Here is a 13,141-nt window from a genome sequence, read left to right on the forward strand (position 1 = left end):
CCCATCCTGCTTCATTACATCTTGATTAGTTTGGATTTTAAGGTCAGGCTGAAAATTCCACATGCATGTTATGTCATTAGAATCAGCATAAAGAGAACTGCATAAGAAAAGAAAAACAAAATATATTAGACACGAAACAAAAGGGACATTGCATTTCATTAAATAAAAGATAGAAGGGTTTAAAAATAGATGCCAACATAACATAAACAAACTAAATTCTGAATTACAACCCTGAAATAACTCGGATAAATAGAAAAAAAAAACAAAATAAACTACCAAAACTCCCTCCTGACGGGGAGAGGAGTGACTTCCCAATTATTGAGCCGGATAGCTGGACCTATGAATTACACGTCTGTCATACTGGTACCTTCTCCTGCTTCGACCATATCAACTTTAATACAAAGGTTTTGGAAGTCAGCAACCAATTCAACCTCAAATTCCACATGCTTTGTGATACTGCTCTTAACAAATGATTCACTGAGTAGTGGCATTGGGCGAGGGAGTGACCATATTTCCTTTTTCCTTCCCTTGGCTTTCTTCAGATCTTCAGCTGTAGGCTCAAATCCCAGACCAAATGTGCCCACGTTCTCACTCGAACATATGGGATGAACTATACCGTGCAGAGATGCTCCCAAACCCTTTCCTGGCTCAAATCCGTATTTCCAAAGTTCACTCACCATCATGATAGAAGCAGAAGACAATTGCGGTCCCGGTATAGCCTGCCATTCAAGGATACGATTCACTGGCACTGTATCAAAAATTTGATAGACGAGTGTCTCCTCTATGCTATTTGCTTCAATAAGAGACAAGGAAGAATCCTCGTAGCCTGACAAATCTCCTTCACCATGAATAACTAACTCTTGCCTGTCATGCTCAAACTTAATCATTTTGTGCAGTGTAGATGCAACTGCCTTGGCCTTGTGGATCCACGGCCTTCCCAGCAACAGATTGTAAGAGGATTCTACATTCAATACTTGAAACTCTATGGCGAACTCAACAGGCCCTATGGTCAACATTAGTTCTATTTCGCCAATGGAATTTAATTTTGCACTATCGAAAGCCCTAACACATACATTGTTAGGCCTGATCCTGTCAGCACCAATATTCAACTTTTGCAAAGTAGAAATAGGGCAAATATTTGTACCTAAACCTCCATCAATCATAACATGAGTGACGCATAAATCTTCACACTTCATGTAATATAAAGGCCCCGATTATGCCCTGTACCTTCAACCGGCAATTCATCATCAGAAAAGCTGATCCGATTGACCTCAAAGATTTTTCCAACCATTTTCTCAAGTTGGTTGATTGTAATATCCCTTGGAACATATGCTTCATTTCATACCTTCAGTAAAACATCACGATGCTCCTTGGAATGCAACAACAAAGATAAAAGGGAAATTTGAGCAGGGGTTTTCTTCATCAGGTCTAATATTGAATACTCTGGCAATTTCATCTTTTTCAAAAATTCTTCAGCTTCTTCTTCGGTGATAGGCTTTTTGATAGATGACGGTCCACTCACTGTTGGCTTGGACTTTCTTAAGCTTTCAGGCACGAAGCATCTTCCTGACCTAGTCAAACCCCCTACCTCATCTACATCTTCCACAACTTCTTTCCCATGATAGGTCATCAAAGTCTGCCCATAATTCTAGGGAACTCTATTCGTATCAACTATTGGAGGTTGGGTCACCGATTTGAGGACAATAGGCGTTGCCAGTGCTCCTTTCACTGTCAAGATGGGCTGACTCAGAGCTCCCACCACTGTCAACTTAGGTTTATCCTGACTTAAATCAACATACCTTATGGCGCCTTGTACTGTGATCAGGGGCTTCTTTGTGCTTTTTTGGACTTTATCTTCTCTCATTCCTTTCTGGCTCAATGACATTGCTTTCAATGACTCTGCTACATTCACCGATTTCTCCTCAATGGTCTGTATCTTGACAATAGGCTTATAACCCCTCAAAGACTCTTTCCCATCATATGTCAATTCTAACATATTGGCTTCAGCATGGGTTGACAGCGGATTCTGGTTAATGTTTGGACCCTCCGGGGCCTGGACCAGCATCTGATTTGTGTCAATTAAATCTTGGATAGCTCTCTTTAAATGCCAGCATTTCTCAATATCATGGCCTGGCATATCAAAACAGTACGCACACCTTAAAGAATAATCGAGATTCCTCGGCGGTGGATTTGAAAGCCTTCCTTGAATTGGGCTTAAAACCTTCAACTTTCTCAACCTATCAAACAAGCTAGCATATGACTCCCCAAGAGGTGTGAATTGGTTTTTGATCGCCTTCTTCTTCTTATACTCAGGCCTAGGCTGAAAACTGGTTCTGGAGGGGTTTTGGTAATTTGGTGGAGCGAATGGGCGATTTTGTGAAGCTTGCGCGCGCCATTACAGGTAAGAAGAGGTTTGGGCATATGGCTGCGCGCTATATACTGGGTATGGGGGTGGTGGAATGGAATATAAAGGGTTTTGTGGAGGGTAGTAATGGTGGGGAGGAATATATAGAGCTTGGGTGTAGACTTGGGCTTGGGATTGGGGATAGGGGTGAGGTGGTCTTTTGGGATAGAAATGGGTTCCAGCTACGACAGTCGCTACATCCTCTTTCTTCTTTTTACCTCCAAATGAGCCAGATCCACCTTGAATCGCTTGTGTGGTGGCTTTTAATGCGGCAAAACTCACTATTCGGCCGGTCTTAATTTCGTCCTCTATCATCTCCCCCATTTTAAGGACTTCCATAAAAGATTTTCCCATTGCCGGAAGTAAATGTTGAAAATAGGTCTCATCTTGCGCCTGAATGAAAACTTCTACCAACTTACTTTCTTTCATTGGAGGCTTTACCCTGGAGGCCTGTTCACGCCACCTTAACGCGTATTCCCTAAAACCTTCAGTGCTCTTTTTCTTCATGTTGACCAAGGATTTTTCGTTTGGAATCAGGTCGATGATGTACTGAAAATGTTGAACAAATTTAGAAGCCAAATCATCCCAGCTATTCCATTTATCGATGTCTCAATCGATAAACCATTCTGAGGCCAGATCTGAAAGACTCTCACCAAAGAAGGCCATGAGCAGTTCTTCGTTTCCTCCTGCAGCCCTCAACTGGTTGCAATAACATCTTAAGTGTGCCACGGGATCACCGTGTCCTGCATACTTCTCGAACTTAGGCATCTTAAAACTGGGGGGAAGGTTGATGTCTGGGAACATGCAAAGATCTTTATAGGAAACACTCCTATAATCTCTGATTCCTTGCAAATCCTCATAGTTTGTTCTAAACTTTTCACTTTTCGGGCTATGATATCCTGTTGCTCTGCTGCGACAGGTTTCTCCATATCAAATGGAAATGCAAGCGGCTGAGTGTACCCATACGGTTCATTCATTTGCAAAGTAGGCTCAGAGGCATAATACTGACTATCTGGAACCTTCAGTACTGGCTCACTGGCAGACCTAGGAAGCCTCATTGTGGGACGCACAACATATATGGGAGTTTCATGTGGTGGCGGATCCACGAATACCGATGTGATTGGTGGCGCTGGCTGAGCAGCGGGTCTTGATTGGGGAGCTGCCAAGGGCACACCAGAACTGCCAGGATAATAATGTCACGGAGTGAATCCTGGCGCATGCTCAGGTGACTCAGTAGGAGCAGAGAATTGCGCCTGAGAGAGCGGTGGGCAATTAAAGATACTCCCAAGACCTTCAGGGAGCGGAGGAGGAGGCATTCCGCTGGCCCATGCCCGGTGTAAATCTATCAATTGTTGCCTGAGCCTTACTACCTCATCATTGTGTTCAGAACTTTCTTCCCTGTGATCCTGATCCGGGTCAATGAGCGAATTTTCAATCTCCCTGCTAGCCATGGTGAGCTTTGCTTTGGATCTAGTGAAGTATGGGTGACTAGCCAGAGTGCTGCAAACCTACCACTGTTATCTGAAAGAATATGCTCATCAAAGACGACATCCATTAGGATTAGGGCACACAACAAGCATGGGAATCTCATTGGTAAATTGTCCTAAATTCTTGTTCATTTCTACCAACTTTTGAGGGTAGCGAGGTCATTTTAACATCATCCTGATTTTTGTCTACACCCTTTTTTTTTTATCTACACTTATTATTATTCTTATTATATTATTTTATTTTTCGTATCCGTCTTTGTTTTTTCCTTTCTCTCGTTATTTACCTTTATTTTATCTTTTTTTATGGCTTTTGTTTTTTTTAAAAAGAGGAAAAATAATAAAAACAACGAAACAGAATGATTAGATCGAACCCAAAAGTAGGTTGCCTACGTATCATGTTGTACATGAATTAGATCTTGCGTAGTTCGGGCAGTTTTGCCAAAATGACCAATTAAACTCTTTTTTTTTCTTTCTTGAAACAAAGTGTCAAAAGAATTGATGAAAATCTTTTTGCATTTTTTTTTCAAGTTTAAATCTCTATACAAAAATGGAACCTGTGATTAGCAAAGAAAAATCTTTTTGGGTTTTCGATTTTAGAATCTCATGTGAAAATGAAACTTGAACCTGTTAAAGGAAAATCTTTTTGTAGTTTTCTTTTAAAGATGTATATGAAACGCCTACTCTAAATGGAGAGTGAAGAAATATTTTTTGGATTTTTTTCAAATAAGATCCCCGAACCAACAATAGGCTGCCTACGTATCTCACTCCCGAAAGAGGAAATCAGGGGTGCGTAGTTCGTCCAGATTGGACAATTAATAATTAACTAATACATTGACCTTAACTTAAGAGACACTACCAAAAACAAATGAAAAAAAACTTTTGGATTTTCAGCAAGACACTTTAACTAAGACTGACACCACCAATTATGAAGAAAAAAAATTTTTTTGGTTTTTTTTTTTTTGAAAAAATAGTAAAAGAGGCAACCCCCCCCCCCCCCCCCTTCCTTTTTTTTTTTTTGAATTTACGGTACTTCGAGAAGACAAATGTAAAACGTAAAAAAAATCTTTTTGAGTTTTTGGATTGTGAAGAACCAAAGCCATATAGAATTCTAAAATAAACTACGATATTCCTCTTTTTTTTTTCGTTCTTTTCGACTCACTTTTTTTCTATTTTTTTTCTTTTTCGTTTTTGATTACGCACCTTAGTCCTAACAATTTTTTTTTTGGTAATTATTATTATTATTTTATTTTTTTCAAAAATCAGTCCGTCAAATGACCACGTTACCCTTAAAAATGCAATAGTTAGCACGTAGGGATGCTTTAGAGGGGAGTCTCCTACAAAGGGCCATGTGGGTCCAGCTAGGTCTCCGTATGATGCACATAAGCATGACCTAAAGGCTGACCTACGTTGTGGTTTACTAACAAGGCTGTTCGAGGGAGCGTATGGTCGATAGTGGCTGCTTTGCTTTCCACCTACTCCATAACACCGACGGCTCCCCCCCTAAAATAAGGGTGACTCAACTAGAGGTTGTGTACAACACGTGTACTACGGACTTGTTGCAGAAAGAAGGTCGGGGGGTGGACTCATGATGACAGATATAAAGCGGTAACACATAGGATAAATATTATAAACAAAGAGCACGAAAACGCACCAAAGTGAAAATAACATAAACAATAACAACAAACAATGCTTATACACTCGTAATGCCAAACAAAGCCGCTACGACTCCAAAAATAGCTCGAATTCTGAAAACTTGTCATTGAGTCCCCAGCAGAGTCGCCAGAAGCTGTCACACTCCTTTTTTCACGTACTCCAAAAATGTATATTTTAAGTCCGAAAGGGTTTTATTATTTAAGTGACAAGCAATGAAAATTTGTTTCGGAAAAGGATTATTTATTCAGATTCGCCACTTGGCATAATTCGGTGTGCCAAGTCACCTTTGGAAAATCCTTTTTGAAACCATTTGACTCTTAAACTGGTTTGCGAATAGAGATTCCGGCTAAGGAATTCTATTGACCGAGGGGAAGGTGTTAGGCACCCCTCGATCCCGTGGTTCAACCACGGTCTCTTGGGTAGAGTGTATCAACTATTTTGGCATTACGAAATGTATAAACCACACAAAAGCACGCAAAACAATCAAACAAAAACAAAACAATCCAAAATGTAAAATCCAGTCCAATTATACAGTCCAAAAATAAATAATGCGGAAATATAAACCTAGTCTACTCTAGTCTACGCTTTACCGCCTCACCCGACGCCTCGGGCCTTCACCACGAACATCTTCCAAGTACAAGGTACTTTGGGGCATTCCCCGGATAAATCAATACAAATCCTTCGGGGCATTCCCCGGCCAAATGAGTACAATTTAAGCTTTTCGTGAAATAAAGTAGAAAGTATCATTTAAGCACATATTCAAAACACTCCAACAAATTGTTATTCCTAAATTTGCCTACCCGGCCTACGTTTGCCTACGCTTTTGCCGGCCTTATCATGATACTACTGCATTTCAAGCATACTTATATTTAAACCAACTTAAACCACAAGTCTTTAATCAATCCAAATTCACCATTTTATCAAATTCTCAATTCCGCCCCAATTTTTATTTTTATACTAAATTTTCACAATTCACCATTTCTATTTCAACGACCCAACACTCACTTTTCAACGAAATTAAACAGCAAATCAATATCCAAATAACAACCTATCGCCAATCAAGACAACATGCATTCATCACCAACAAGTATCAAACAACACCCGAAGCTTAATCCAAACACCGAAGCATAGTAAACAATAAAATAGAAGAGGAAAAGAGTAGAATTGGACCTTTCGATAAAACATTTCTTGTAGGATAATAAAGAAACCCGGGACAGGAATACTCGAACGGAAACCTCCACAGTAGCAAAATCCACTCGGTATCAAGAATGTACTACCCGAACGGCATGAGAATAGACGAATCCAAAACCCCGATCAATACGAAAGAAGATCTAACGATGTAGCTTGAGCTCCGGTGAGCTCAGACAAGACAGAAAGAGACAGACCAAAATTCCAACGATCCTCACTATTTCTCGATGTTTAGCGACGGTTTCACGACGACACGGAGGAAGGGGGTTCTGAGCAATTTTCTGGCGACAGTTCAACCGAAGCAAAGGGACAGAATTGGTGCAATGTCGCGGTTTCCGATAACCAGAGCTCCGGTCACCGAAAAATTTCAACTTAAGCTTAAATGGATAGTGATGGAATCGGAGCAACGCCGCGGTTTTCGATAACCAGAGCTCCGGTCACCGGAAAAACTTACCTCTAGCTGAACGACGATGAAACTGTGACCCACTTGACCTCGAATCTCTCTCTTCCTCGCAGATCTGTCTATCTCTCTCTCGCTACTGATTCTCTTTGCTACCCACTCTCAATCTACTCTATTCTCCCATCTCACTGTGTGCGTATGGTGTATATGGCGTGAATGATGGTAAAGCCGAAGCGAAAAGGAAAGCCATTCCCCTTTTTGTGTTCCTTTTGTGTATGAGAATTTCAACCCATCGTGAGGATGATTGCCATTTTTTAGTGTATTCTGTGAGTGAGGTGTTCTAGTTGTGCGTATGTATAATGTGTGTTAATGGTGATGAGAGGTTCGATTTTTGGAGCAGAAAAGAAAAATTTGAGATGTGTTGTATATCTTCTCTGTGAAGAAGATGAAGCTTTTTTTTTTGAAAAAAAAAAAATGGTCCCCTTTTTTCTTACTGATCCTTCTTTTTGTAGTGTGTATTGTGAGAGTGGGTGGGGTAGTGGGTACACGCGGGTAAGAGTAAGGGGTAGGGTGTTGGGTGGTGAGGTGGGGGGTGGGGGTAGGGGTAGGGTGTGATGTGGTTTATTTTGATTGGGTAGGTTGTTAGGATAAGATAGAATTAGTTAGGATAGGTTTTGTTAGGGATTTTGTTATGTTTTTTTTTTTTTTTTTTGTATTTTGTGAAGGTATAATAACATGGGTGAGGGTACACGGTAGGATAAAAATAAAATGGGTAAAAACGACATCGGGGAGGGACGAAATTAGGTGTCTACATAAACCAAATTTTATTTGGAAACGGAAAAAAAATATCCTATTTTTGTTAGAAAAGGTTTTTATCTTTTTTGTAAAATTATAGTGTATATTTAATATTACTAAAATATTAAAAAAATAGTAAAAAGACGCTTTTGTTTAAAAATGAGACTTTCAATGAAAGGCAAAAAGTTCAAATCACTTTTCTAAGGGTATTCACTTTTCTTAAAATATTTTTTAATATATGTATTTTTTCGAAGACTTTTGTATGTGGGTGATTGTGAAATTTTAAAGTAACCCTATTTATAACCAAATATTTTGATTGAATGTAAGACAAGTTGGAAGGCAATCTGATAGTGAGATTATACTATATGCAAATGCAAGTAAATAAATATAGTTCAGTTTGGCTATAAACCTTTTTTTTTTTTTTTTTTTTTGTAATACTTTGATCATAAATATTAGACTAGTAACTAGTATTGGTAATAGACCATAAATAATTAAATATAGTTCACTTTGGCTATAAATTTTTGGTAATGATAAATGACCATAAAATCTTAACCGTTAATCATTTTTTCTTTAGTATAAAACTATTGAAAAGTTTGATTAACTCTTTCATTGAATTCGATTTTTTTCATTTAAATTTTTTTCTTCAAATATGTCACTTGATTGCAAATTGATTATTCACTTTTCAATTATATTTTCTAATTAGCCTTGTCAAGAATCTTTGATTTAGTTAATAAGAATTAAATCATCAATATTACTTGTTATGAAATATTATCCCATATATAGTAATATTGAACTGAAAATATTTATTGTCCATATAAGATATACAAAAAAATTATATAAATTATTTTTTATATGATAATATTTGAACTGCAAAAATTATAATGTCCATAAAAAAATAAATATTTTATATATATATATATATATATATATATATATATATATATATATATATATATATTTGTGCTCTAATTTCTTTGAAACATACAACTTTATTTTTTCTTATTTGATGATTACATTTATTTTAAATATTTAATTCTTTAGTAACATAAAACTATAATTATTTTATTTAATAATATTTTAACATCAAATATTCTATTTTTTTGCTAATAGTGCCAAGTACATTGACTATAATTTTTTTTTGGTAATACTTTGACCGTAAAAATTAGATTACAAAAGTAAAATAAGTATAGTAAATCTGCAGACTACAATTTGTAGGAGTACAAAATATTTTAATTATTATACTATGCAAACTCTAACTTTAGTAATATATATACTTATTTTTAGTAGGGGCATGAACGACCCTTTTCATCGTTATGGGTAAGTTTAGTATGTCAAAATTTGAATTAAGATCTTTTGCGGGAATTAGAAATTTCAAGCTAGGTAGTCTAGGACGACATTCGAACATGGTATAATTTAGGGTAAAATGAGAATGAATTAGCTAAAGGGAATATAATTAGAGGTGATTTTATGATTGTCAAGATGATAAAAAATTCATAGGATTTTTTGAAAGATAATTCGGGTGAGTAGAACCCCCAACGCCGAAGTTGACATAAAGGGATTGGTTTGAAATGTCGAAAGTTTAGAAAAAGGAAAAATTGGGAGCAATTTCAATTTGCTGAAAAATGGTAGGCCGCTACCACTACACGAACTCGGAACCAAAATGAGCCATGAAATAAAAAAAGTGATCAAAATAGGTCACCTATTTAAAAAGTTACCAAAATAGGCTAAACGTAATAATTTATTACGTTTTCCACTTTTTTCATAACGGTCAACTAACAGAGTTGACTTTTTAAAAAACGTAAGAAATTATTATGTTTTACATATTTATTTGTAAAACATAATAATTTCTTACGTTTTGTCAGAATAATATATAAAACGTAAGAAATTATTACGTTTTACACGAAAATCGATATAAAAAAGACAGTGATTTATCACATCACTGAAAAAGTAAATTTTAAAAAATTTGTTTGTAAAACGTAAGTTTTACTTACGTTTTTGCCCTTTTGCACGTGGTCCCCCACCCCACGTTCTTCGCTTTCCTTCTTTTAGTGGTCCCCCCAACCTATTTTCTTTTCATAAGATCTAAAGTTTAAATGACATCAAATTATTCTCAATTTTCAACTTGTTTTGGTCACTCCTTCAAAATACTAACCTTAAAAATCTCAAAATAGAAATCAATAACGTTAATAAAAATAACTCTTTAAAAGAATTACATAAATTAATATGCAAACTCGAATATGCACAAAGGAAGACCAAACTGAAACTATTAAGTTCCAAATATAAAAGATGACAAATTGGACTTAATGCTTATTTCTGTATGAGATTATGGTATATCTCCTTTATGGCCTAATGCAATATTTTGAATTGTCCAACTAATTTGAAATAGTCTCAATAATTCAAATTTCATGAATTATAGAAATATGTATCAATGTTATAGCATAAAATAATGAACCAACTTTAAAGAGTTACATAAATTTGTTACCAAACTAAAATCATCAAATTTAATAAGTTCATTTCAAATAAGGAAAGTGCAAAACGTAGGGTGGGGGACCACGGGCAAAAAGGAAAAAACGTAAGTAAAACTTACGTTTTACAAACAAATTTTTAGAAAGTTACTTTTTCAGTGATGTGACGAATCAGTCTTTTTTATTTCGATTTTCGTGTAAAACGTAATAATTTCTTACATTTTATATATTTTTCTGACAAAACGTAAGAAATTATTACGTTTTACAAATAAATATGTAAAACGTAATAATTTCTTATATTTTTTAAAAAGTCAACTCCGTTAGTTGACCGTTAAGAAAAAAAGTGGTAAACGTAATAAATTATTACGTTTAGCCTATTTTGGTAACTTTTTTAATCTGTGACCTATTTTGGTCACTTTTTTTAATTTTGTGGTTCATTTTGGTTCCGAATTTTCACTACACAACTATAGTGGAAATTTTTCTACTATAGCGGGAGTCAACTTTGCTCTATCCCGTCATACAAATATATTGATCAAGGCAAAAAATATCTCAAAAATATTATTTTTATTCCACTTTTGTTTTGGGAATAGTTGTGGCAATTTAGGACGAATTCCACCTATGCTTCATCAAAACTCTTCGTAAAGGTAAATTAATCCCTTCCATCAACTAGTTTTTAGATTATTAACTAATAGAATCACTAGTTTTCGAGTTTTGGGGAGGATTTAATTTGATCTAATTGGTTTTTTTGGTGTAATTTGGTGAATTGGATAGAGAATCTTTGAATTTTAGTTAGAATTTATTAAATTACCCTTGCATGACTATAATTCACTATTGCAATCATAAAATTGATAGAATTAAGGTGAAATGATGACAGAAACCACAATAACAACCCCTATAAAGGAAGGAATGATCGTGAATTTGGCCTTCGAGTTTTGGGATTAGGTTATAGTTCTTTATATTGTTAGGTCATTTAATTTATTATGTGTTGTATAAATATTTATAGACCGCAAGCGTACACACATAATTTTATCCCTCCCGAAGTTTAATTTTATCCATTTTGTTTTTACTTTCGTCTTACCACGTACTCTACCCCGTTTAATTATTCCTCCCACAAAAATACAAAAATAACAACCCTTAACAAAATCACTAACAAATTTTATCTTGTTTTAATTCTATCCTAACCAACTCACACCTCATTATCCTACCCACCCCCTACCTCACTACCCCACCGCTACCCTACCTCACCCCTAGGCAGCCCACCCCTTCTCTCACGTTTATATTCCTTTTGACCATTTATACAATATTAAAAAGGGGGCCCACAAAAAAAAGGGGGAAAATATACAAAAAGGGATTTTCTCCATTCGATACACTCACAGCACCCATGGAAAACTCATAGCAAACAAACACACAAAGACGCCTCCCTCACCGGAATACACACAGCTCACCGAAAACAATCGACACCCATTCACAAATCGAAGAAGACAACGGGTAGGGGTTGATCGGAGCTTGGTTGGAAGTGAGGGTTGGAGTGAAAACAATTGTGGGGTACGAAAAACAATCACCAAAGTAACCCATCACCATCGCCGTTACTGTTCCAATGAAGCAGTTCACCACCATCGCGTTAATTTCAGTAAATCCGGTAGGTCAACATCTCATTTCATCATCTAACCAAACCCCCAAAGTTACTGTTCTATTTTAGCATTATCGAATTGGTCTCGAGTTAAGGTCATCATGGGTTCGAGGTTTGCGCGGTTCCGGTCAGTGCTCTTTCTATGTATTCGTGAAATTGCTAAAGGAATTTGGTGGACTGAGGCAATATTTGAGGTCTAATTTTTATCCCTTTCTTTATAATTTTGTCAATTTTACGTGAGTGATGGTGTGATTTATTGATATGTTTTGATTATGTGTTTGAACAATTTTGATTGTCGTGGTGATGGCTTTGACTGTTTGATTTCGTATTGAATTGGCCTAATCATGTTTGTTTTGCGGAGAAATTTTGACTTTTTGAAGAGAGTCGCCACTTAATTTTTGAAAAGGAATTAAGAAACCTTTATAAAACATTTTAAACGATTCAAAACAGGAAAATTATTTTAAGTTAGAGATTCTAGATAAGCGGTTCCTATTAACGTTTTAGGAAGGTGTTAGGCACCTAAAACTTCCACTAACTTGTGGTTATCCGGACTGTTTGAAAATCGTCTTTTGATTAACTTCGAAAAGATTAATTTGTTGAAATAGTGATTTGATTTTTTTTAAAAAAAAAGACTTGTGTAAAATAGATTTAGGCGACTTAGTAGGGATTTTAACTAAGTCGAAACAAAACTAATAAACAAATAAACACATAAAAGGGGAAGGGAGGAGAAAGTAAAGGATTTAGGCCATTAGGCCCAAATCAACGAGACTTGTCCTAGTCTAGTTGGGCTTCCAACCCATTTCACCTGTCTTAAACTATTTTTAGAGCCTTTGGCTCTAGTCTTACTCCACCTGTATTAAATACAACTTTAGCTTCGAGGCCGAAATGAATGAATGAATAAATAAATGACTAAATGAATAAATAAAAAGAAGACAATAATAAAAATTAAGACTTTTCAAGTCGTTTAGTGACCTCATCAATGAGTTTTGATCCATTTTCCTTCTTTGTCTATCTTTTAGCACCCGCACGCCATGTAATGGATCTTGGGTTTAAACTTCGAACTTGACTCGAAGGGGTGAGCCTCATTTACCCATTACGAAATGCAGGAGGAGAGGAGTC

The sequence above is a fragment of the Capsicum annuum genome, chromosome 3, assembly GCF_002878395.1.
Source record: "Capsicum annuum cultivar UCD-10X-F1 chromosome 3, UCD10Xv1.1, whole genome shotgun sequence".
Taxonomy (NCBI): domain Eukaryota; kingdom Viridiplantae; phylum Streptophyta; class Magnoliopsida; order Solanales; family Solanaceae; genus Capsicum; species Capsicum annuum.